Source organism: Falco peregrinus, unplaced genomic scaffold, assembly GCF_023634155.1.
Source record: "Falco peregrinus isolate bFalPer1 unplaced genomic scaffold, bFalPer1.pri scaffold_40, whole genome shotgun sequence".
Taxonomy (NCBI): domain Eukaryota; kingdom Metazoa; phylum Chordata; class Aves; order Falconiformes; family Falconidae; genus Falco; species Falco peregrinus.
The window spans coordinates 772,344-798,132 of record NW_026599607.1 but is presented as its reverse complement, the minus strand read 5'-3'; the positions used below and the strand labels follow the sequence as shown (position 1 = coordinate 798,132).

The following is a 25,789-nucleotide window of genomic DNA, read 5'->3' as shown; positions in this document are numbered from 1 at the left end:
ATAATTCATGTCCTGAATTACCTTTAAGTTTTCTTTAGAATAGTTTGGCTCTTGATCTGTACTTACAGTTTGGATTTTATCATCTGGTATTAAGGATAATTCCTCCTTTCCTACCTCCTCTGTTACTCGTCTGGCCTCATGGTCGGCCAGGCAGTTTCCAATTTCCAAATCAGTGCCTCAGAGTGGGCCATGCCTCACATCAAGGTCTGGCATGGCACATGTTCCCACCGCTCAACGCCTACTGGGTTGCAGCCAACAGCGGAGCTCAAGATTCTTCTTGGTGGCAAACACAGAGGCCAACCCAGTCTTGCCCTTGACTATGGTAGGAGGCACCTGACCAACCTTATTCCTTGTACTTCGTTGTCAATGCAGTTTCATCTGCACATCCCATAACAAGTCACTGTCATGGCAAAACACACAGATTTACATTAGTAGAACTACTACAGAGTGTATTTTATTTCACTTTTTCTGCCAATATCCCCACAGCCTTGCTGACCAAGGGATATTGTTTTTATCTGAACTGAGCAAGCCTCCCCCTTATCATTTTACTGTATCAGGTAAAGCATTTTTCACCTTTCCTGGAATTTATTTTCAGATACACCTGGTTAAAAATTTCTCTTACTTCAGGGAGGTCCTCTTTTCCTCTTTTCTGCTGAATTAAAGATAAGCTCAATATTTCAATTACTTGATCATACTTAACTTTTAATTTCATTTCCCCTTCTTTAAACGTCTAGATGTTCTAATAAATCTCATCCCAACAAAGATTTTAGTGAATTTGGCATTCTTATTTGTTTTTTTAGTTTGTACTTTAAAGGTTTCAGGATGTTTTCCTGGTGGCCAGCAGCTCCCACAACTGTAACAAATTTATTTATTTATTTATTTATTACTGAAAAAAGTTTAACAAATAAGTTGGTTTTGTATTCACTAAAATTCCACCTCATACCCATTCCCTGCCCTAAAGGGGCCGTTACCGGTCCTGTTGTACTGCAAATGCTGCAGCAATTGGGGTGACATTGTCAGGTCCTTCTGCTCAATTGTCAGCAAGAGCAACCCCTCCTCCCCACCATCAGAGGGGTTCGGGGCAGGAGATGCTCTTCCTGCTCTGCAGGTTACACAAGCCTGCCTCTGCTACAGCACTTCTGTTTTAACTCTTTCTGACCCTGAATGCAAATCTGCTACTTGTTGCTTTAAGTCTGTTGTTATTACGTATCATGCCGTTGCAGGCAAACAGAAAACATCCTGCCATGCATCCCAGCATGATTCAGTCGCACCTTCGAGGGGGTACGGGGGTTTGTACAAACTCACCCCAACACTTTCACAAGGTCTTTGATTCTCCACACACACACGCACGCCTCAGGTTTTACATACATTAGTACAAGTTTTTATATCTTACAACGTGTTTCATTCTGGTTGCTCCACAGAAGGAACCGCAACCTGAGCTTTTAAACACAGAAATTTCAACAAGAACATCTTTCTAGTTTAGGTCTCAGTTTTTCCTATCCTTTTCTAGAGCCACAATCAAAGATCAGGTGATGTTAATCCCGCACTCTTTCTAGTGCTAGTACCACAGGATCCCGAGGGGGTACTAATCCACAGTCCTTTTGCCACTCGGGTTTGTCCTGGAGGACGAAGAACATGTCTGCATACGATACTTCGTCCCCATTTTCCTTCTCTTCTCAGACACAACATTAATTGCAGGAGAGTGTTATAATCTAACGTTCCTCCCTCCTGAGGCCATTTTGCATCGCTCTCCAATTTATACAAAGGCCACCACTGATTACAATATTTAACCAATTTCCTTCTATTTTCGGTACCACCCTGTCCTACAATATCACTCCAATGTTTTAATATACAACCCAAAGGCGATTTTTCACAGGGCTTACTCCTTCCATTTCCCATTTTGCAATTTTAATTACTTTGTTTTTCTCCGGCCGCCTTAGCCACCCAAGGTTGGAAACGCGGATAGCTTTTTACTCGTTTTGCACTCAAACGCCTGTTTCAAGCACTCTTGCACTCACACTTAGTCAAAATAATTAAGCTATACACGGAAAATCAAAATGCGCATCTCAATCACACCATTCACACTCTCCGGGCAGCCCGCAGTCACACAAGCAGTATGTTATATGGTACCGTGCACTTATGTACATACTCTTAGGAACACTAACAGTTCACAAAGTATGCATTTCAATGAACAATTGCCAATAAACAAACAACAAACAAAAACCAATTTTTCCTGGTCTTAAGCAGAGTGTTAAGTTTTCCGCTATTTGCCACGAATTACCAGAATGTTAATATTTTTCAACATACATTTCATAACTCCGAGTTTTGAACATATAACAAGACAACACATAAAACAACCAAGACACAGAGCGCTATTTCAGTTGTTACATTCCAGGAATTCCCCAATTCTTAAAACAACCTAAAGGAAGTTTTTAGCTTCCTCTTTTTCCTACGCAAAAGTTTCCCTTTTACTTTTGCTGTGAGGTCCCTCTTGTTCCTGTGAGATTCCGCCTTATTCCGTCCCGCCCCCCGCTTTCCGTCACGAGGCCTCCGGGCTTTTAGGAATGGCAGTAACCTCGGGTTTGCTCGATCTGCCCTCAAGATTGCTAGCGGCCACCCCTTGGTCAGCAAACCCCCTCCCAAAGTACCTTTCCTCCTGGGGACTACGCTGCGCGCCGGACGTCTCCGTGCGTCTCACCAGCCGCCCCGTTACTAAACATACCGTTTTATCCGTGGATCCAGGGGTTTCTCTTCTGCTCCCGGGTGAACAGCTGAGAAGAGGAGGCTCCTCCGAGGAAATCTCCCGGGGCGCGCCTAGGAGCGTCCGCTCCGCAGCTGGTCCCTCAGCCGAGCAGAAATCCTCCTGGCTGGCTCGCCAAACTGACGTGCGGAATTAGACTCTATAACTCGAAAGTTATAAAGTAGGTATGTTTATTGCGCGCAGATGCACGGGGGATCGCTCCTCCACAAGCGTGCATACCCGAAGTGACGAACCATCTCACATTTATACAATGAACAAATGAATATTCAATTAACGCCTATACATATTTGTTACCTAAACCCCGCTTCGTATGTTAATTAGCTTATCAGTCCGTTTCCTGGAATGTGGTGGTCTTGCAGGTTTGTAGGTGATTCATGTTCTTGTGACCATCCGATCTTCTTCAGGTGATTCATGTCCTTGTGACCACCCGATCTTCTTCAGGTGATTGTGACCACCCAATCTTTCCAGCAAGGAGACTTAGCACTCCCTCCCTCTAGATAGCATTTGAATGTCTCTCATCTTTTCTTATTCTCTTTTAAATAGCCCCTTTGTTAGAGGAAGAAGGGCAGGCGTCTCCCCTTTGTTAGAGGAAGAGGGGCAGGCGTCTCCTCAAAACTGTAGTTGTCACCGCACCCATGACTAGTCACCGTACCCACATTCCTTAAGCAGACACATACAATCACAATCCATGTCCATTATCCCCATTTCACATTATTTCTCCATATCACTAGTACCAGGTTTGCCGTGTTTTGCGGGGCCCTTGCAAACATGACAGCAACCAAGGCAATAGCAAACAAACAATACTGCCAACTGAGTGAATGGATGCCAAAAAAGGCTGACATTTTCTCAGATTTTGATAACATGTTGCTGCAGTGGGGCACCTAAAATCCATTCAGCACATACCATCAAAATCCTCACAGCCATGTCCTTGAACCAACAACAAAAAGCCAATAGTTGCTCTGTTTTGTATGTCATAGTGGCAAATTTGACTCAGATTCTTAACTGCCTACCAAACAAGGTGATTTAACTCTTTAATGCTTTCCCTGCTGTTACTCTGGATAAGAGAAGAACCGCTGCAATACATTCCCATCATAGCCTCCTACTACATTAGCATCTACAGAAAGACAACTATCGACATTCCAAGTGCAAACAATATCAACTTCTTTTGGATTAACATTACACAAAGGTAATCAATTGTCCCAAATATCAAGGCTTTCAGTAAGATTCTTCATTCCCCACATACATTCACTTTTTTGCAACAATGTCCGCAAGTCAGTTTCAAGGAAGGGCACACCAAAGAAGGACTGGTTCAGTCAAAAAGTTCAAAACATAGCATGCTTTCTCTGAACGTGCCTCTGGGGTCATTCCCTTCATTCCCTCTTTTTTTTATGTAACCAGAGACACTTTCCCATAACAGAGAAGCCCTTATTTACATCTCTGAGCCTGGACACAAACCGCAGCTGCATGCACCACCAGGCTCAGGGCAGAAATCATTCAGCAGTTACATAGCTGTATATCACTACATGCATGCAGACACCTATTTATCACTAGATAACCATGTTCATCTTTCCTACTCTCCTTCACAATACCCAGCTGTTCTCTCATCTCTTGTTAGGTCAAATATTCTCCAGCTTCCTCTCCTACATCTCTCTTCAGACATTCTCTATCCTCCTCTTTTTTGCTTGTTAATTGCGACAAGGCAAAGGTTGTGTGTAGCTGGGTGACCATGACCTGATTTATGTTACAATCAACTAAACACTGAATACAGGAAAAAAGGCATGGGAGACATAAGGCAAACATCACTAAGGTGGTTAAAGATAATGATAATAAATCCTGTAATACTTTTGAGTCATGGCCCAAAGTTTCCCAGCCACGAGAAGAGACCAACGGCATCCCGCCCCTGGCTCTGCTGCAGATTTTTGTTTAAGGCTTTTAAGTATTGTATGCTTTAGTGGATTGATTCAGAGTGGTCACTCAGATTCACATAGCACATCCTATCAAAGTCTTCACACTCGTGTCCCTGTTTTAATAATAAAAGTTAATAGCAACTCGGTTCTGTAACAAGATATGACGGAGAGAATCAACATCTGTTAAGAAGCCAAAAAAAAAAAAAAAAGAAAAAAAAAATAGTATTTGTGGTATTACTTTGATTAGCAAGCTAGCAGACTAATTTACTAAGCAAGTTAAGAGTGTGTACTATTCTACAGAAGAGATTAGAGAAGCAAAAAAATGTGTTATGCTGCATTCCAGAACTCAGCCTGAGAGTTACAGTCAGCTGTGAGTTCTGCGTTATAATCATTCTGACACATGTTGGCGTTGTGATCGTGAAAGCTGCCATTTACAATTTTCATTGGCATTATCATAGCTGGTTGTCTAAAAAAGCAACCCTTGAGCTTCCTGATGTTCCACTTGCTGCAAAATATTCTGAAGCCGATCAATCAAGTTAGTACATGACTCTTTAGGACCCTGCAAGACTGTGGCGAATGACTCGCTAGAGGCTCGCCCAGACTCCCGCACCCTGACTGCCTTAATAGCCATCTCCTTCATCTGCAAACAGTTGTCCCTGGGATACCTTGCCTGGGTCACAGAATCGGCACAACTACTTTCTCCAGCCAACTGCTCACAGTTAACAGCAATTCCCCAATTAAGGTTTTCAGTCAAGGCCACTACACACAGCTCACAAAAATCAGATAACCACATCATATACTGTATCAGTTAGTACCATACAAAGCAGTAACTTCCAATCATGCAGTGTGAGTGTATAAGGCTCTGCCATCACTTCAAGAAGGGACATAGCAAATGTATTATGAATCCTCCCTTCCCGCACTGCTTTGCTTAACCCTTTAACAGCCTCGTATTGCACAGGCTGCCACTCTGCAGGTTGATTTGTCTGACAAAATACTGAACATGCCATAGTGACTTCCAAAACCCCTCGCTTAAGCACTTCCCACTTGCATTCCTGCCACCAATCCCTCAGACCCCCTTTCACCCTCCCCGAAAGTACAGTCAATAAATCGGGAGAGGCGGTTGGGGGTGGGGGGGGAAGGTCTAATTCCTTTTCCAGATCTATAGGACCTGGATCAAAAGCTTTATCAGTGTCAATGGCATCATTGTTCGAGTTGTCCTGTTCCCGTGCTTGGTCCTGTGTTGTGAGGGTCGCTGCAGTCAGTGACAGTAGGAAGCTTTGGGGGCAGAGAAGGTGTGGACAGAATCGTCATCGTTGACGGTGTGTTGAGAAGAGTCTCGCTGTCGGTGGAATTTACAGCCTCCTCTGGTTTAGCACCGCTAGTAGAATTAGTCTACACTTGGCAAAGAGTAGTCAGAATTTGCCACCAAGATGTTAAATGCATTCCCGACACGGAGCTCCCCTCCGCGGCAGCATCATACAATTGGCTGCTGAACACTTTCATTTCTTTTAAAGTCTCTAAAGTTTTTTGGCTGCTCACCTGTCTCGATGCATACAGGTGTTATCCTCGGGGTTTAGGTTGTCTGCCTGGTCCAGACAGCAAGACGATCGTTCAGCCAAGCCGTCTCCTCCGGAACGCAGCCCTCTTCCACGAGCTGCCTTTTTTATCGACCAGTTCCGTCCTTATTCTTCCAAGGCTTGGGAACACCACCATAGGGGTCACCATTTGGGGAGACTGAGGCATGGGCTCCCGGATCTGACTAGAAGACCCTTTATGAGTCCATATACATCCCTCACAGGGGAAGACACTTGATTCCCATGTTTCCACAGCTCATCTCTCAGTTCCAGAGGGACTTCATTTGCCGGTTCCCGCTTCCTTTCAGCAGCTCATTCAACGTTCTGTGGGACTTGCAGCCTGCCGCTCAGCCTGGCGGTTCATAAACCCATCACGTCGGGGTCACCAGTTTGCTGCAATGGATAGACGGGACGCTGTTTGATGCTAGCAAATGCCGACTTATTGTGCAGAAGCACGAGTTTATATATGTTATCAGAGGCTGCGCGTTTTAAACAGATTGGTTCTTAAAACTAAACATTACATACCAGGCAATCCCTGTTTGGTTAACTACAAACAAAGGACACTTTAAGTAAGTTTTTACACTCATCAATTAACAACAAAGTGTTACTTCTCCTTGGCTCCATCTGTTCTTCATCTCCTTACCTTTTCTCGGCCAGACTCATCCTGTTGGTTGTTATCTATTCACCCTCCTTATCCTCCCAGGGTTTGTGGCCTACAAGCTGGAGCACGTTCCTTTCAGCTAACTGATTGTTACTTATGGTCCTGATTTCCAGGCCCCCTCCTACATAGGGGCGATAGTGAAGAGGGGGTGATGGCACAGAACATCTCTGTTGATCCTTGCTTCTCAAACATTTCCTCTGCTCCAGCTTGGTTTCTCTCTATGGACCCCACCATCTTTGTGGTCAAAGGTATATGTGTTACATTTCTTTCTGTCTTTACTTTACTCTTTGATGATACCAGAACGACAGAGAATCGAGTTTGGAAGAGACCTCTGGAGATCATCCAGTGCAATCCTCAGATGAGGCAAGCTCAGCTTGAGCAGGTTGTTCAAGACCTTGTCTAGGTGCGTTTGGAATATCTCCGGGGATGGACATTCCACAGCTGCTCCTGGCAATCATTTCCAGTGATTGATCACCCTCAGAGTCCAAAATCATTTCCTTGGGTTCAGATGGAGTTTTATCTACATTAATGTGACCCTCACAAGGCTTTTCTTCTGCAAATGGAACTGTCTATGTCTCTCACACATTCTTCCTTTGACAGATGCCCCAGTCACTTCACCAGCTTGGTGGCCCTTTGTAGAACTTGCTTTAGTAGGTCAACAACTCCCTTGCTCTGGGAAGCCCAGCCCTGGACACGGCACTCCAGATGTGGCCTCAGCAGTGCTGAGAGGAGTGGAAGGGTCACCTGCCCCATCGGCCAGCGATGCTTTTCCTAATGCAGCCCAGGGGGCCGTTGGCCTTTGCCATGAGGGTGCATCGATGGCTCCTGCTCAGCTGCTTGTCCTCTGGCACCCAAAGGTCCTTCTCTGCAGAGCTGCTCTCTGGCCATAGGATCAGAGGAAAACTCACAGGGCAGGACAAAGACAGTACAATAGGAGAAGAAAAAGGTTCTGTCCATGCTGGCACCTCTTTCCACTCTGGGGGTTGGACTCTTCCTTGCTTTCCCACCCAGCCCTCACACCCGCATTTCTGTGCCATCACTGATGTCTCTCCCCTCATCCCTGCTTGTTCCTTGAAGCACAAAGCCATGGGCTGACCCAGGCTCCCTCTGGGTGACCTCTGGCATCAGAGGGCAACCCTCAGACAGACACAGCTTTTTCCTCATACCCAATCTGAACCTTCTAAGTTGCATTTTGTGGTGTTTTTTCTTTTCTTCTCACTACCTCTGAAGGCTGAAGGTGAAGAAGGAGGACAGCGCTCTTGCTTCAGTTCATTGCTTCCTGTGCTCCTGCCTTGTACCACAGTGAGTACTTGGAAACCTTGCCATAGGCAACGCAAGGCTCTTACATCCTCCCACAAAAGCCCTCCATTCTCCAGGGTGGACCAGCCCAGCTCCCTCAGCCTGATCTACCAGGGCCCGTGCTCCAGCCTTGACCTTCTCTGTGATTCTTTACTGAAATGGCTCCAGCGTGCCAGTGTCTCTCTGCTATTGCGGAGCACCAGTGCTAGACAAGTACTCTAGATGTGGTGAAACAAGTGGGAAGCAGAGGGGGGGAATGACTTGCCGTGGCTGTGCTCCTGGTCATACAGCCCAGGAGGCTGTTGGTCACCTTTCCTGGTGGCTCCTAGTTTGCCTAATGCAAACCAAGGGCCCAGCCAGGCAGTCCCTGCCCTGTGTCATCGCAGGGCCTCGGTCCACTTTAGGGGCAGGACTTTCAATTTGTCCTTCTTGGGTATCACGAGATTCATGGGTGCTTCCAGTCAAGAGGAAGTTCCTCCAGTCTCTAGGACCTTCCAGTGGGGATGGAGAATGGCCTCACTGGGACATCGGTCTGCTCACACAGCTCCCTGGGATGCCGCCCCTCCACCTCCCTGGAGTGGGAAGCATTGAATTTGGTCAAATGACTCGTGACATGATCCCCATCCACACTTGGCTGGTTCCCTCCAGAGTCCTGCCTTCAGGCACAAAGCTTTGGGACACGATGCTGGGGAAGACTAAGGCAAAGAGGACCTGGAGGATGTTCAGATTTATCTAGACCTGCTCTTACTAAGCTCAGCAGTGGCCACACAGGGGCGTAGTTTATTTCTTAAACTGTTCTGCAAGTAGTGACAGATCCTCTTGATGCTCTTGAACATCTTGCAAGACCCCATACTAAGCAGGCTTTGGCTTCCCTGAAGACATCCCTATTTCTAAATTCCTCTTTGAGCCCTTGCATCCACCTCCAGGATGCTTCCTTTTCTCTCTGGAGATTCTTGAGGAATTCCTTCTTTAGCCAAGAATCTCTTTTGGCATGTCTGCTTGATTTCCTGCTCCTCGGTATGGACAGTTCTGCTTGGAAAATGCTTTCCTGAATGACCAGCCGTACACAGCTCTGCTGTCCTTGAGTGCTGCTGCCCATGGGACTACCGCTACAAGTCCCCTGAAGAGGCTAAAGTCTTCTCCCCCTATTTCATGAGCACTACAGCCAGGGCTGACACTGGTTTTCACACCCCTCAGCAGCACTGCCTGTTTGGCAAGGACCAGATTCAGGTGAGCGTCACCTTTGCTGGCCTGACACCTGTGCAAAGAATTTGTCTCAAGAGACCCCCGACACCAGCTGGACAGGGTGTATCCTGCTGTGCTCCCCTTCCAGAAAGCGTCAGGGTCATGAAGTCCCCCATAAGAGCTGGGATCATGGACCTGCAGACTTCCTTGGCTTGCTTAGATAAGCCTTTCTCCGCTGCCGTACCCTGAGTGCGGGTGCTGTGTCTCCCACCAGGATGGCACACTAACCGGCCTCTTGCTGACACTCTCCTGCAAGGGCTCACCCAACCTGCTGCACACCCCGTAGAGGAGATCCGCACGTGCAACAAGTGCCTGCACACGGAGGGCATCCCCTCCTCAGCTTCCTGGCCTGTCCCTCGTGAAAAGCCCACACCTTCCCCTGCCGCACCACTGTGGCCTGTCCCACCACCCGTCATGATTTATTTCATCAATATCATGATTTACTCCATCCATATCCAGCACGATGACAGCATGTGGAAGTCCAGCTCCTCCTGCCTGAGCCCCAGTCCCAAGCCATCGGTGCGCTTTTGGGCTGCAGCACCTCAGCCGTAGCGCTGGGGCCAAGCTCAGGCTTCTCTCGGGCAAAGCTGGTACCAAGCGGCCCCGACCCAGCGTGTGCCCGTGCTGTGCTGGAGACCAGAGACCCGCTGGAGTGGGTGGCGGTGGCAATCTAAGCGCACCAGCAGAGGAAGCCCTGCCCTCTGCAAGGCCAGAAAAGCAGTGCTGGGCTCTGCAGCCCTGGCAGAGGAAGGCTTGGCTAGCTGCAGTGCTGCTGAGGCCCCTGAAGGCCTGTGGGGGAGGGGAGGCTGACCTCCAGGAGGACATGGTGCTGCTGAAAATGTGCTTCAGTTTGGGTATGCTGTGATCCAGGAACACTGTGAGAACCATGCACTGGTTCTTTGATGGTATCTTCACGGGGCTGAGCAAAGGATTGCTGGAATAAGTACCAGGGGAGTGTGGGAGTAGCCAGGTGGTTGGAACCCCCACTGTGATGGGCTTCCTGTTCATGGACCAGCTGGATGAACTTGGGTCAGACCGTGACGCACTGCAGGGCTGGCATTCAGTTGCTGGTTGACAGAAACCAAATCTACCTGAGGTGCCACCTGGGCTTCCTCAAAGGAACCATATTCCTGACAATAAAGATTGGGATGCCCACGTTTTTATGTTGCAGAAGGAAGCCGAGCTACAGCAGATACCAGAAGCAGTTACAAATGCTGCAATACCTCTTGTATGGGCTTCAGGAACACCAGGGCAACCCCAAGCAGGGGAACCAGTAATCATCCAGCGGAAGCCAAATGGCAGACCAGCAAGTCAAAAGCTGTACCCAGGTAAACTACAAGTCAGGAAAGGGTTGGAGTCCTTAACTGAACAAATCACAGATTTTGGGTTACTAAGAGAATGCCAATCAGAACATAACACTCCAGTATTACCTGTCAGGAAGCCAAATTCAGAAGAATATAAACTGGTGCAAGATTCACGAGCTATAAATGCAACTGTGCAAGATGTCCATGAGGCAGTAGCACACCCGTATGCCCTCCTGACCACCCTGAAGGAGAATGAGGAATGGTTTACTGTATGAGATGTGAAGATGCGTTCTTCTGCCTTGTGCTGGCTGCGGCCAGTCACCAATCGGTTGGTTTCAAATGGGAAAGCCCTGAAACTGGTCGAGAAACCCAGCTGTGCAGGGCTGTATGACTGCAAGGAGTTAAAAATAGCCCTACAGTCTTTGGAAATCAATTAGCCAGGGAGTTGGAAAGCTGGCAAAAGAGGTAGGAAAATGTCGCCTTGCTGCAATAGGTAGGTGACGTACTGCTAGCAACCAGTAGTAAAGAAGATTCTATAACAAGGACCTGCTAAACTTTGGGGGCTAGCAGGGTACAAAGTACCCTGGGAAAAGGCAGAGACCACCCCAGAAGAAGCAACCAGTTGGGGATTTACAATTTGCCTGGGCCAGCAGAGTCTTGGAGCTGGAGGAAAAGGGCCATTTGTCAAATCCCAGAAGCCAAATGAAAACAAGAGCTCAGAGCATCCCTGGGAATGGCCGGGTGGTGTCACTTACGGATAATGAATTTAGGACTTATTGCCAAGCTTATTGCCAAACTGGTGAATAACTGAAAGAGCCTTTGCTGAGACAGTCTGCTGAAAAGATGACTTCAGAAGTCGTCACTGTCTCCTGCTCAGGTGCAAATATGTTAAAGATGAGAGAAAATAAGGGCGTGGTATAACTAATAATAATGGTGAAGTTCTGGTATAAAATCAATATTTCCTTGAGGTATCACTTTTGAAAGCTCCTTGAATTGGCAGAGATCACTTGTGAGAAAGGACAAGTAAGTGTTGCATCTGTCTTGGAAGGAGTCCATAAGTGCAGCTCGGGGAACCACAGGCTGCTCAAACCCCCATGGTGAGGGGTGTGCCACCAGTTAGAGTCGCCTTGGGTGACATTTCTGGCACCTGAGCGGGTAACTGTCCAGGTGGATTTCCCAAGGGTAACTCCTGCCTCACCAACCTGACAGCCTGCAGTTGTGCGTGAGGAGCTCCACAGTGGATGTCATTTCCCTCAGCTTCAGCAAAACTCTGGCCATGGTCTCCCTCAGTGTTGTTCTGCCCGAGTGAGGCCATGACACTCTGGGTGCGAACAGAAAGAGATGAGTAAAACACCAGCTGGATGGTCAGGCTGAGAGAGCAGTGGGGAAGGGCTCACACCCCACCTGGAGGCCACTGGGACATACTGGGGCAGTGTGGGCAGCACAGGGGACTCTCCTGATTACAGTTTAAGAGCTGTACACATGACCCAGTGGAGGCAACTCTCACAGTGTCTGTCGGTGGCACCAAACTGAGAGGAGCATCCCTGTGCCCTAGGGATGCCATGGAGGGGAACCCTGGCAGGTGGGGTGGCCGCCCTGGCAGGAGCTGCACAGATGCAGGACGGACCAAGGGCAGAGCCTGCACCTCCCTCGCATGGACTAACACCCTGCAGCTGCAGGGCCTGGGACCTGCCTGGCTGGGCAGTGTCTGTGCAGAAAAGGCCCTGCTGGTGCTGGGGGACAGAAGGCAAAACACAATCCCAGCCCGTGACCTGGTAGCAGAGGCAGCCAGAGTGCCCTGGAGCGTATGAAGAGGTGCCTTGACAAGGCAGTGAGGGAAGTGATCGTGTTCCCATGCTCATCACTCATAACACCACATGTAGACTGCTGTGTTAATTTTTGGATCTTGACTGGGGAGGGAAGGAGAGAAGAAGTTTCTTAATGGCTCGAGACAGAACCCATTACAGCAAGGAAGATGTGTATGACTGGGAGTGAGTTCAGTGAAAAGTCACTGAGAGGCTCAGGGGGCAGAGACCACCCCAGAAGAAGCAACCAATTTGGGATTTACAATTTGCCTGGGCCAGCAGAGTCTTGGAGCTGGAGGAAAAGGGCCATTTGTCAAATCCCAGAACCCAAATGAAAACAAGAGCTCAGAGCATCCCTGGGAATGGCCGGGTGGTGTCACTTACGGATAATGAATTTGGGACTCATTGCCAAACTTCTATATGAAGGTGTTGGAGGAAAGGGAAACCTCCTCGTCTGGACTCAGGAGTGCAGAGATGCATTTACGGAATGGAAACGGACTGGAATGAGTGCTCCAGCTCAAGGCCTCCCAAATCTAGAAAACCCACTGGAACTCTTTGTGCATGAAAGGTGACACGTTGCCTTAGGAGTGTTGGCCCAGAGCCTGGAACCATGGAGCAGAGCCGTGGGGAGCTTTTCCAAACAGCTGGACAGTGTCAGTAAAGGACGGCCAACCTGTCCGCGCACGGTGGCAGCTACAGTATTACCGATGCAAGAGGCCCAGGAACTGACACCTGGGCAAAAATGACATGATCTCGGTGGAAAAGAAGAACCAACTCATGATTGTTTAAGGACAATGGCAGAGGTATATTCTAGCCGAGTGGAATTAAAGGGCACGCCAACAGAAAATGGAGACTGGGACTTATTTGTAGGTGGTAGTAGTTTTGTGCGAAATGGGACCCAAAGAGCAGGACATGTGGTGGTAACTATCAGAGAGAGAAGAGAAGCCAAAGCCCTCTCATCTGACCCGTGGGCCCAAGAGGCAGAACTCACAGCCTCACTAAGGGCACTGGGATTATTATCAACAGACAAGGCTTTTTTAATGCATGGACATATTTGAAATTTGCCTTTGGAACAGACCATGCCGATGGGGCTGTTGGAAAGAAAGAAAGAAAGAGGACTCTGAACCTCTCAAGGATCCCCAGTCAAATTATGAGGCAAAGACCCCACAATCATTTCAGGTGACCAGCTGACCCAGGGTGCTGGCAATTATGCATTGTAAAGTGCAGCACCTTGGAGATAGCTCGGTGCATCTAGGACAGCAAGTGGCAGATCAAGCAAGGAAAGAAGCAGCTGAAAGTCAAATATTGCTAGTCCTGCCAGAGAAACGGCAGAAATTAGGACCTAAGAACCCACAGGATCCACCAGAAAACAATTAATTGGCTAATATACTGAAGCAACCCCAAATCATGGATGGCGGGTGACTCCTTCGCATCAACTAACATTTACAGAGGAAATTATGTGTGAATTGGTTAAAAGGAAGCACCAAGAAACTCCCTGGGGAATTGAGAAGATGGTAGTTGTTGACGCAGTAGGCTCAGGCACAACTTATATGACCAATGTGATCAAGTTAGTGCCACGTTATTAATAGACTCACACCAATTTATACTCTACAGCTAAAAATGCACACACTACGCACGCTTTGTTATGTAAAAGGTGATCGGTTAAAACTACTCGTTCACACGCTCCCACCTCCCAAGTTGTTGGTCCCAGGGCGGTGCCAACACGCTGCTCCCCCCTTGTGCAGGCATCCTGTTTTTATCATCTTTCTGTCCAGCTCCCTTATCTCTCTGTGAATACACAGTTTCTTTGTCTCCCTTGGCCTTGCACATGTCCTTCACAACACCTGCAGCTTGTTAGAGCTGCGGCCTGTTATTACAACCAAGTTATTCGGTCTGGGTTGCTCATAATATGCCCGTTTTCTTCCAGCCACTCCAGAAATCCCCCTTTTTGTTTTTGAGCAATCCAGACCCCATTCTGGACATCTGTTTAATTAACCCATTCATTATGCGTTGCAAACATTGAAACAAACAAGGAAGTAACAATATCAAAATCAAGAACACTATTACCACTACCAATGCTCCTTTAACTACAATCTGCAACCATCCCCTTAGCCCGAGGCTATTGAGCCGGTCAGAAAAAGGATCATGTCCTTCAGTAACATGCTTCATATTCTCGTGCAGTGTTGCTAATTGCTGAGTTACGCTTTTTGAGTGATCAGACAAATTGGAACAACACATCCCTTTCAAAATCTTCACAACCATGTCCGTGTGCTAACAATAAAAAATCTATGGCAGCTCGATTCTTCAAAGTAGTATGTCTAACACCCTCTACATCAGTAAGTAGCTCACTTACCATTCATGAAGTCAAATTAAATTGTTTCTGACCCCAGCATGCTAATCTATGTATATTTTTTGCATTCATGGCTGCCATTCCTCCTGGAAGAAAAATAGATGTGGCTATAGCAGTGCTACTGATGGCAGCTGTACATTGTCGTTACATGTATCATCAAAAGTTCAAATAGGTCTCCCATGATCCCTACTGACATTGAATAAATCTTTCACGTGAGGAGCAAACAACGTTAACCGTCCAAGGTAACAAGGCACACCAACAGGTCGCATGGGAATACGGGGCCATGCTCTGTCTCCCCAAACCAGAAACACTCCTGGAGGAAGTTTAAAACCCCCTGTGGTGCTTACATGTAACCTTCCGGCTCTCAAGTCACTCCAAAGGGAATGCCCTGTGACATTTAGATAACGTACATACCGGCCCTGCTCCCCTTGCCTTGTAAACCAACTATGCCGCGGTTTATCAAACCAGATCACTCCTGTACCATTCACTGGTTGGAGCTGCGGTGACATGCTTTTACAACCTGGCATTGCGGTTGCAGTAACATTATCATATTGGACAGGCACAATGCTAGCCAGTAAGTCTAACTCCTGTAAAGGTAACTGATGTAATTGATTTAAATTTTCAATGACCGCTTTCTGCCAAGCTGCGCCACGCATAGAGGGCCAAACATATCTGCTGTTCGGGCTTAAACAAGAACCGCTTTCTCTGTTAGCCAGGTTTACGCTCCGTGGATTCCAATACCCATCAAAGTCGGTTTCATTCTCCTGCAAAGGCATACCAATCACACAGGTTCAAAAAGGGTTATCTGCTTGTTGCAAGCTCAGACAAAAATCTGTTACCCCAGCTGAATTTGCCCATGTTACCCAAATATTCGTTCTGGGTAAAACGTCAAAAATCCCCTCACTACCTGGTGGAAAACAAATCAACATAGCTGTGCTCTACGTCTGAGGTGTTGCCATCATTTTACCTCCTTTTCCCAGCCGCTCCAATGCACCTGCAAGCTTCGAGGAACGTTTATTCTAATTCTACAAATCCTGTCAACTATCTTATTATTCTGATTAAGACACTGCAAAGCTAAGCGTCTTAAAAGCCGGAAACTAATTTCTGCTAAAAACCCTTCACCCAAGGTCCTTAATGTAGCTTAAAACCTCAAGAAAACTACTGTTATTCTCAAAGTATTCACGCTTGTCTTTCCATATTAACAGCACATTACCAATATGCTAACACACCTAGAAAGTCAGACAACTCGCTCGCTTCAGAACAAAACACAACCCGATCATTACATGAGTGACATTTAAGCACACTACCTCGATCACATGCACGTGCGACTCTCCAAGTCTTCTTGTCACACCACGTGCAATGTATGAAAACCCAAGGCTGACAGTTCAGACCACGCTCTCTACAAGCTGTGTCGTTTTTCTTGACCTGTTCTGAGCTGGGCAGCTGCGTTCACATGGGGTCAAGACCAAGTTCAGTCGATGCTGGTGTCGTTGAAGTGCCTCAGGACATAAGGCTACCATTGATATTGACCCATGCCCTGTAAAACATAAGAAATCAAACCTGATCCTCTACTTCAGCCGGATCCTCTACTTCAGCCGGATCCTGTACTTCTTTATTCTTAAGATCTCCTTGCCAGGGCCTCACCCAGCGACTCGGAATCCATCTAACACCGGTATCTGTAAAAACGCAAGCATTTCCTTGCCCCGTCATTTTTAGTTCCGCAGGTCCTTTCCATTCTCCTGTAGCGACATCTCGGTATTGGCCAAAAACACTATTTCCACACTGGTTTACCCCAGATCTCAAACACAAACTATGCATTATTACTGGCGGTTCATTTCTGTCACCTGTAAACCATAAATAGTTCAATACGTATATCGCTTTTACAAGATGCTCTGCCGGACCCAGTACCTCTCCCCTTTTTGTTTTTGCAAAAGCGCTTTCAGTGTTTGATGTACTCATTCCACAATGGCCTGTCCCGTGGGAAAGTGTGGTATGCCTGCGATATGACATATACCCCAAAGCTGGCAAAAAAGAGTAAAGTTCCAAGAAGTGTAGGCCGGGCCATTATCAGGTTTGATTTGTGCAGGCACTCCAAGTGCCATAATGGCAGCATGCACATGTTTAATTACATGCCGTGCTGTTTCACCAGCTTGCGCCGTTGCTCAGAGCGCTAGGGAAAAGGTATCAATTGAAACATGCCCATATTTAAGCCTGCCAAACTCTGGGGTACGAGTTACATCCATCTGCCAAAATTGTAGGGGTCGGAGTCCCCGAGGGTTCACCCCCAAACCAAGGCCAGCTCCTGCCTTCTGACAATCAGGACAGGACTGTACAATTTCCCTAGCATCAGCCACAGGAATGTGAAATTGCCTGGCCAACACTTTTGCTGACTGGTGAAAAAACTCATGTGATAACCTAGCTTGTTCAAAGGTTTTAACAACAGGACCTGTCCAGGCTGGAGCGACAAGCTGCTCAGCCCGAGCGTTACCTAACGCGAGACCTCCGTATTTCTGATGACTGCGAATATGCACAATAAAATATTCATCCCGATGCTGGTTCAAAAGCGTTAACAATTGTAACAACAGAGTAAACAATACAGGATTTCACACAGGTTTCACCATACTATGTTCCAAACGCTGTACCGTGCCCACAACATATAATGAGTCTGATACTACATTAACGGGTTCTCGAAACCAGTGCTGAAATGCCCAAGTAACAGCTCGGAGTTCTAAAGTCTGTAAAGAGTCTCCGGTCACCCCAGGGAGCAGTTTATGTTCCCAGGTTTCTCCTACTTTCCAGGTGACTGCAGCTTTCTGAGATTTTCACCCAGCATCAGTAAAAACAGTTATCCCTTTTAAAGGAACCTCCGATCGCAAAGGCAAATGTTCAATGCGCTGATGAGATCACAACGGCAAAAGTTTGTCCGAAGGGTAAGTGTTAGTGAGAGTTCCCAAAAAATCAGCAGCTGCTATTTGAAATTCTGTTGAAGCAGACAACGGCCAGTCCAAATAAAGTTGAGACACAGGTACATATGTAATAGTCGGCTCGAGGCCTGAGATATCTGCAATTCGCTGCCTCCCTTTGATAATAAGCTCTGAAAACAATTCAGGGTGTGTAACCACTGTCTTCCTGGGCTGGAAAGGGAGAAAAACCCATTTCAAAATTCGTAAATGCAGTTTCCCTTCTCCCAGCTGGATAATAATAATCCCTAATGGGTGTTCTCGCTCACCTCCTGAGTTAATTATCATCAACGAAAGAGCTTGGTTGTCTGGTCGACTGTGAGCATAAGTTGTTACCATCTTATTAGTGATCACCTGCAACGCCTGTTGCTGATCCTCATTCAATTGGCGGCGCTCCTGAGCCTGTGCAGATGTTCCCAGGAGCGGCATCAATGGTTTCAGATCATCGTTCGTAATTCCGCAGATATTACGAACCCACTGGACATCTCCCATTCATTTTTGCACATCAGACAATGTTTCTATTGCTGTGTTAATTTTCCCTTTCTGAGGTCGAATCATTCCATTTGTAATGATCCAGCCCAGGTACAACCACCTCCCTTTCTTCTGAATTTTCTCTGGGGCTATCTTCAACCCCCCTTTTCCAAGACTATGCGTGAGCTGACACAAAATTCAGCTGAGAAAACAGCTCAGAATCCAGCTGTTTTCCTGCAACCGAAATACCATCCATGTAAGGCTAGATAAGTAAATGAGGATACTGCTTACAAATGGGTTCTAAAGCCCAGGCAACAAACAATTGGCACGTCGTAGGTGAGTTTTTCATTCCCTGCGGCAACACCACCCAGTGATATCTTTTCGCTGGCTCTGCTTTATTTATCGATGGCACTGTAAAAGCAAACCTTTCAGCATCCTGTGGATGTAAAGGAATTGTAAAGAAACAGTCTTTTGAATCGATAATCACCAAATCCCAATCCTCCGGTAGCATAACCGGAGAGGGTAGCCCGCGTTGTAAGGCGCCCATATCACACATAACGGCACTGGTTGCTCGTAGTCATGTAACAGCTGCCATTTCCCAGACTTCTTTGGGATTGTAAAAACTGGGGTGTTCCATGGACTAGTTGAAGGCACGATGTGCCCAGCATCTAATTGTTCCTGCACCAAATTATTGACAATCTGCAGCCGGTCTTGCTTTAGCGGCCACTGATCAATCCAAATTGGATCATCAGTTTTTCAGCTGATCTCTTCCAATTAGTGCCACAGGCAGGTGCATTATGTAGGGACATGTAGTTACTACCCTACCATCAGAGAACATAAATGCAATTACGCCTCTACTGATAAAGGTAGCTTGAGTCCCACCACCCCCTACAATGCCGGTACCCGCTGGCATTAGAGGCCACCGCCTAGACCACTTAAGAAAAGGTACAATCGTTACATCACCTCCACTGTCTATAATCATCTGCAATTTGCACACTTGTCCACTAGGGTGTCTCAGTTATGTTTCTTCCTCCGGTTTTCCCCGACTGATGTCCATGGCTAGCAAAACACCAGGCTGACCGGAGGATCCAATGCCTTCTACAGCCCTTGTCTTTTGTTCTGCGTTAGGCACTTCTGCTTCAAAAGGAATTAATTGAGCAATTTTTGATCCCTCCTTAATAGTTATAGGGGGAGTTAGTGTGTAAACCATTATTTTAATCTGTCCTTCAATAGGTCCTGGGACTACAAAAATACCTTTCCTAGATACTGAAGAACATCCGATTAATAAGGCACTCACACCATGTCCCAAAGGTCCCACAAGATTTGAATCAACCAATTGAACTGTGGTGTCGGTAAGAGTAATAGCTACTGCTCTTGTCAGGTCCACTCTGGTGCTTCCGGAGGTGGCGGTGGAGCAGCGGTCCAAGCACCCTGGACTTGTGTCGTACCACAAGGGCGAGACGTGCTCCGTGTCTCGTTCCCCTTTTTCCGACAATCACTGGTGTTATGATTACCTTCCCAACACTGCACACACCATTTCTTTTGCTGTGAGCCTGGAACATGACATTGTGATTTAATATGTCCCATCCTGCCACAATTAAAACATCTCCTAGCTTGCCTCCCGTTATTATTTTTACCTTGCACAAGCGGCTTCACTGCAGCTCCTACCGCGGCAGCCATAAAGGCAATTTTTCCTGATCAATCAATCATTCTTTCTGCCACCTCCAACAGCTGGACAGCTGATGACCCACGTGGCAGGAGGCTTAAAGCTTTCTTAGTTCTCTCATTAGCATTATCATAAGCAAGCATATCAAGAAACTTTGCTTTCATATCCTCATTCAGATCAGGATTAATCATGAGAGCGGCATGCAGTCTGTCTATAAATTTTGGATAAGATTCTATAGGTCCCTGTTCTATCCCTGTAAATGCTGGTGCTATTTTGTCATGATGGAGGGCAAAAATCGTTTTCAGAGCTAGTTCCTGCATTAATCGTAACACCTTGGGTTGGAATCCCACTTGCCACTCAGGGTTAGCGAAGGGGCGGGCACCTGTAAAGCATTTGGGCATTCACTCCAAACAGCGGATCCCCCTGCCGACGTGGCGTGGCCGCAGCAGCATGACTCGCTGCCTGCCAGCGTTGAAAAAACTGTATCTGCTGAGAAGCTGTTAACAAAGCTTGTGCAACCATACGCACATCATATGGAGTTAATAAATTTGCTGTGAAAATATGCTGAATTATTGAGTTAGTATATGGAGATTTAAACCCATATTGTGTTACTGCTAATTCCGCTTCTTTGATTACTTTCCAGTCTAAAGGTTCCCACTCGTTACCCTGTGGTGTTACTATCACAGCAAATGCCATCGGCCCAAATTGCCCCTCTATAATTGCATCCCAAATGACTCCCCACCATCGACGTGTTGGATTACAGTTACCCCCCATGCCTCCCATTGGAACCAGCGGTGGTAACGGTCCCGCTGCTAATGTCTCCCCAGAGCCACTCTCCCCTCCTCCACCCTGTGAAAAAGGATTAATAGAGAAGGGAGATAGTGGCAATGCTATAGGAGCAGGCTGTGCCAATTCTAGCATCCATGTCTCAAGTTGCTCCAATTTTTTCATGAGATCTTGCAGCTGTACATTCTCCAAACCACAGTGACGTTCTGCAGATGCCGATTGGGGTGATGGAGGCGTGGACAGAGGCAGAGGTGGATAGAAGCTGTCCTCTGTCGAGACGTTATGCGTGCGTTCCGGGTATTTCTCTCTCCAACATGGACCGGGAGATTCAAGCGGTGGCAGATTCATTTCCTTTGGCTCTTGGCGCTTTAGCCGCACTGCTGCTACACACCATGCATCCCTGTCCTTTCTTTTGGCTTTTGGGAGCGAGGCTCCCGAGAATGTCATAGCAGTAGCAGAGTCTTTTGCTCTAGCGCCTTCAACTTCTGCCGACAGGGCAGCAAAAGCAGAAGTGGTAGTTTGTCATTCTGCTTTCATCTCTTTCAGAGTTGCAGGAGCGGTCTGGAAACTAGGACCATGCGTGGCAATCAGTTAGCTGAGGGGAATGTGCTCGAGCTTGTCTAGACAACAATTAACATGATGAGGCATGTTTGCAGAGCCCAGGGGAGCGGGAGACGGATGGCGCCAAGGATGGCGCCAAGGAAAGGTAACACCTTGTGGTTAATTGCTGGTAGTTAACCACCAATCAGGGATTGCCTAGTATGCAAGGCTTAGCTTCAAGAACCAATTAGTTTAAAACGCGCAGCTTCTGAAAGTGTATAAAAACGCGTGCTTCTGTACAATAAATTGACATTTGCTTGCATCAGGCTGCGTCCCGTCTCTTCATTCGCTGCAAATTGGTGACCCCGACGTGATGCGTTTAAGGATCTAACGTGAAGGGCTCTCGAATCGCCTATCTGAGCGACATGCAGCGAATCCCACAGAACTTTGAACGATCTGCTGAAAGGAAGCAGGAGCCGGCCAGAAATCCCTCCGGAGTTGAGAGGTGAGCAGTGGGAAATCCGTAACGGGGAATCAGGTTTCGTCCCCAGAGGAGACGTATATGGACTCATAAAGGGTCTTCTAGGCAGATCCGGGAGTCCGTGCCTCAATCTCCTCAAATGGTGACCCCTATGGTGGTGTTCCCAAGCCTTGGAAGAATAAGGACGGAAAAAAGCCAGCTCGTGGAAGAGGGCTGCGTTCCGGAGGAGACGGCTTGGCTGAACGATCGTCTTGCTGTCTGGACCAGGCGGACAACCTAAACCCCGAGGATAACACCTGTATTCATCGAGACAGGTGAGCAGCCAAGAAACTTTAGAGACTTGGAAAGAATGAAAGTGTGTACAGACAGCAGCCAATTGTATGATGCTGCCGTGGAGGGGAGCTCCGTGTCGGGAATGCATTTAACATCTTGGTGGCAAATTCTGACTACTCTTTGCCAAGTGTGGACTAATTCTACTAGCGGTGCCAAACCAGAGGAAGCTGTAAATTCCACCGACAGCGCGGCTCTTCTCAAGACACCGTCAGCGATGGCGATTCTGTCCACACCTCCTCTGCCCCCAAAGCTTCTGTCACTGACTGCAGCGACCCTCACAACACAGGACCAAGCACAGGAACAGGACAACTCGGACAATGATTTTATTGACACTGATAAAGCTTTTGATCCAGGTCCTATAGATCTGGAAAAGGAGCTAGACCTTTCCACCACCCCCTTGTCTCTCCCGATGCATTGATTGTATTTTGGGGGAGGGTGAAAGGGGGTCTGAGGGATTGGTGGCAGGAATGCAAGTGGGAAGTGCTTAAGCGAGGGGTTTTGGAAGTCACTATGGCATGTTCAGTATTTTGTCAGACAAATCAACCTGCAGAGTGGCAGCCTGTGCAATACGAGGCTGTTAAAGCGTTAAGCAAAGCAGTGCGGGAAGGGAGGATTCATAATACATTTGCTATGTCCCTTCTTGAAGTGATGGCAGAGCCTTATACACTCACACTGCATGATTGGAAGTTACTGCTTTGTATGGTACTAACTGATACAGTATATGATGTGGTTATCTGATTTTTGTGAGCTGTGTGTAGTGGCCTTGACTGAAAACCTTAATCGGGGAATTGCTGTTAACTATGAGCAGTTGGCTGGAGAAAGTAGTTGTGCCGATTCTGTGACCCAGGCAAGGTATCCCAGGGACAACTGTTTGCAAATGAAGGAATGGCTATTAAGGCAGTCAGGGTGCGGGAGTCTTGCCACAGTCTTGCAGGGTCCTAGAGAGTCACTAACTTTAATACTAACTTGATTGATCGGCTTCAGAATATTTTGCAACAAGTCGAACATCAGGAAGCTCAAGGGTTGCTTTTAAAACAACGAGCTGTGATAATGTCAATGAAAACTGTAAACGGGCAACTTTCACAATCGCAACCCCAACATGTGTCAAATGATTGTAACGCAGAACTCACAGCAGACTGTAATTCTCAGGCTGAGTTCTGGAATGCAGCATAACACATTTTTGCTTCTCTAATCTCTTCTGTAAGAATAGTACACGCTCTTAACTTGCTTAGTAAATTAGGCTGCTAGCTTGCTAAACAAAGTAATACCACAAATACTATTTTTTTTTTCTGGCGTATTAACAGATGTTGATTCTGTCCATCATATGTTGCTACAGAACCGAGTTGCTATTGATTTTTATTATTAGCACAGGGACACAAGTGTGAAGACTTTGGTAGGATGTGTTACGTGAATCTGAGTGACCACTGTGAATTAATTTACAAAAGTATATAAAACTTAAAAGCCTTAAAACAAAGATCTGCAAGAGAGCCAGGGGCGGGATGCCGTTGGTCTCTTCTCACGGCTGGGAAACTTTGGGCCATGACTCAAAAGTATTACAGGATTTATTATAAATATCTTTAACCACCTTATTGATGTTTGCCTTATGTCTCACATACCTTTTTTTCCTGTATTCAGTGTTTAGTCGATTGTAACATAAATCAGGTCATGGTCACCCAGCTACACACAACCTTTGCCTTGTCGCAATTAACAAGCAAAAAAGAGGAGGATAGAGAATGTCTGAAGAGAGATGTAGGAGAGGAAGCTGGAGAATATTTGACCTAACAAGAGATGAGAGAACAGCTGGGTATTGTGAAGGAGAGTAGGAAAGATAAACATGGTTATCTAGTGTTTAATAGGTGTCTGCACACTTGTAGAGATATACAGCTATGTAACTGCATGAATGATTCCTGCCCTGAGCCTGGTGGAGCATACAGCTGCGGTTTGTGTCCGGGCTCAGATGTAAATAGGGGCTTCTCTGTTATGGTAAAAGTGTTTCTCTTTGCATAAAAAAGAGAGGGAATGAGGGGAATGACCCCAGAGGTATGTTCAGAGAAGGCATGCGATGTTTCGAACTTTTTGACTGAACCAGTTCTTGTTTGGTGTGCCCTTCCACCTATGTATAATGTTAATCCAAAAGAAGCTGATATTGTTTACACTTTGTCGATAATTGTCTTTCTGTAGATACTAATGTAGTAGGAGGCTATGATGGGAACGTGTCGCAGCGGTTCTTCTCTTATCCAGAGTAACAGCAGGGAAAGCATTAAAGAGTTAAATCACCTTGTTTGGTAGGCAGTTCAGAATGTGAGTCAAAATTGCCACTGCTTTTTGGTGTTGGTTCAAGGACATGGCTGTGAGGATTTTGATGGTATGTGCTGCGTGCATTTTAGGCGCCCCATTGCAGCAACATGTTATCAAAATCTGAGAAAATGTCAGCCTTTTTGGCATCCATTCACTCAGTTGGCAGTATTGTGTGTTTGCTATTGCCTTGGTTGCTGTCATGTTTGCAAGGGCCCTGCAGAACATGGCAAACCTGGTACTAGCTGTTCAAAAGCAAAAAGGGGAAATTGTAAAACTGTACGGAACAAAGACAGTGGGTTATTTTGACACTGATAATATGTCTTAGTTGGTTTTTTATTTGTTCTATTACTTGTGCCTTGTTTTTGCTCGGTTTCAGGGGTTCTTTTGTGCAACAGGAAGGGGGAGATGCAGGAGCGGGCTGGAAACTAGGACCACGCGCGGCAATCAGTTAGCTGAGGGGAATGTGCTCGAGCTTGTCTAGACAACAATTAACATGATGAGGCATGTTTACAGAGCACAGGGGAGCGGGAGACAGATGGCGCCAAGGATGGCGCCAAGGAAAGGTAACACCTTGCGGTTAATTGCTGGTAGTTAACCACCAATCAGGGATTGCCTAGTATGCAAGGCTTAGCTTCAAGAACCAATTAGTTTAAAACGCGCAGCTTCTGAAAGTGTATAAAAACGCGTGCTTCTGTACAATAAATTGACATTTGCTTGCATCAGGCTGCGTCCCGTCTCTTCATTCGCTGCACAGAGTCTCTGGGATCAGCCTCCACACTGTGGAGAGCTTCCCCCTGCCTTTAGAGCCTGAGCTAATGTCCTCCCACAGTGCTGCACCAACCTTTTCCTAAGTGTCTAGTTCAAAGCCGGCACTCACGGATCGGATTCATCCACGCTGCCGAGCCCACGACAGCAACCTCTTCAGGCTTCCCTCATCACAAGATAACCCTCTCTGAGAGAGGATATGTTGGAGGAGCTTCACCACTGCTGCTTCCTCTTTGCTCAGTGTGGACCCCATCTCCTCCCCGACTGCTCACCTGATCGGGGCAAGATTCCAACGGCTGTGCGCACGCATCTTCCCATGCAATGGGGCAGCACCTGCTACGGCCAGCTTCTTCTGCCCCCTCAAAGCCACCTCTGTGCTCCAGCAAGCATGGACAAGAGGGTCCCTGTTCGGGCGCCACTTGTTGACGCAGTAGGCTCAGGCACAACTTATACGACCAATGTGATCAAGTTAGTGCCACTTTATTAATAGACTCACACCAATTTATACTCTACAGCTAAAAATGCACACACTACGCACGCTTTGTTATGTAAAAGGTGATCGGTTAAAACTACTCGTTCACAC

At 46.9% G+C, this 25,789-nt stretch overlaps 1 long non-coding RNA gene across 1 annotated transcript; it reads left to right on the top strand.

The window, feature by feature from the left end:
- The first annotated feature begins 1,976 nt into the window (after nt 1–1,976).
- On the top strand, nt 1,977–3,334 carry LOC129783425 (uncharacterized). Its single transcript, XR_008745295.1, has 3 exons — nt 1,977–2,141; nt 2,177–3,165; nt 3,203–3,334. It is a non-coding gene; the product is annotated as an uncharacterized LOC129783425 (long non-coding RNA).
- Nucleotides 3,335–25,789: the final 22,455 nt, after the last annotated feature.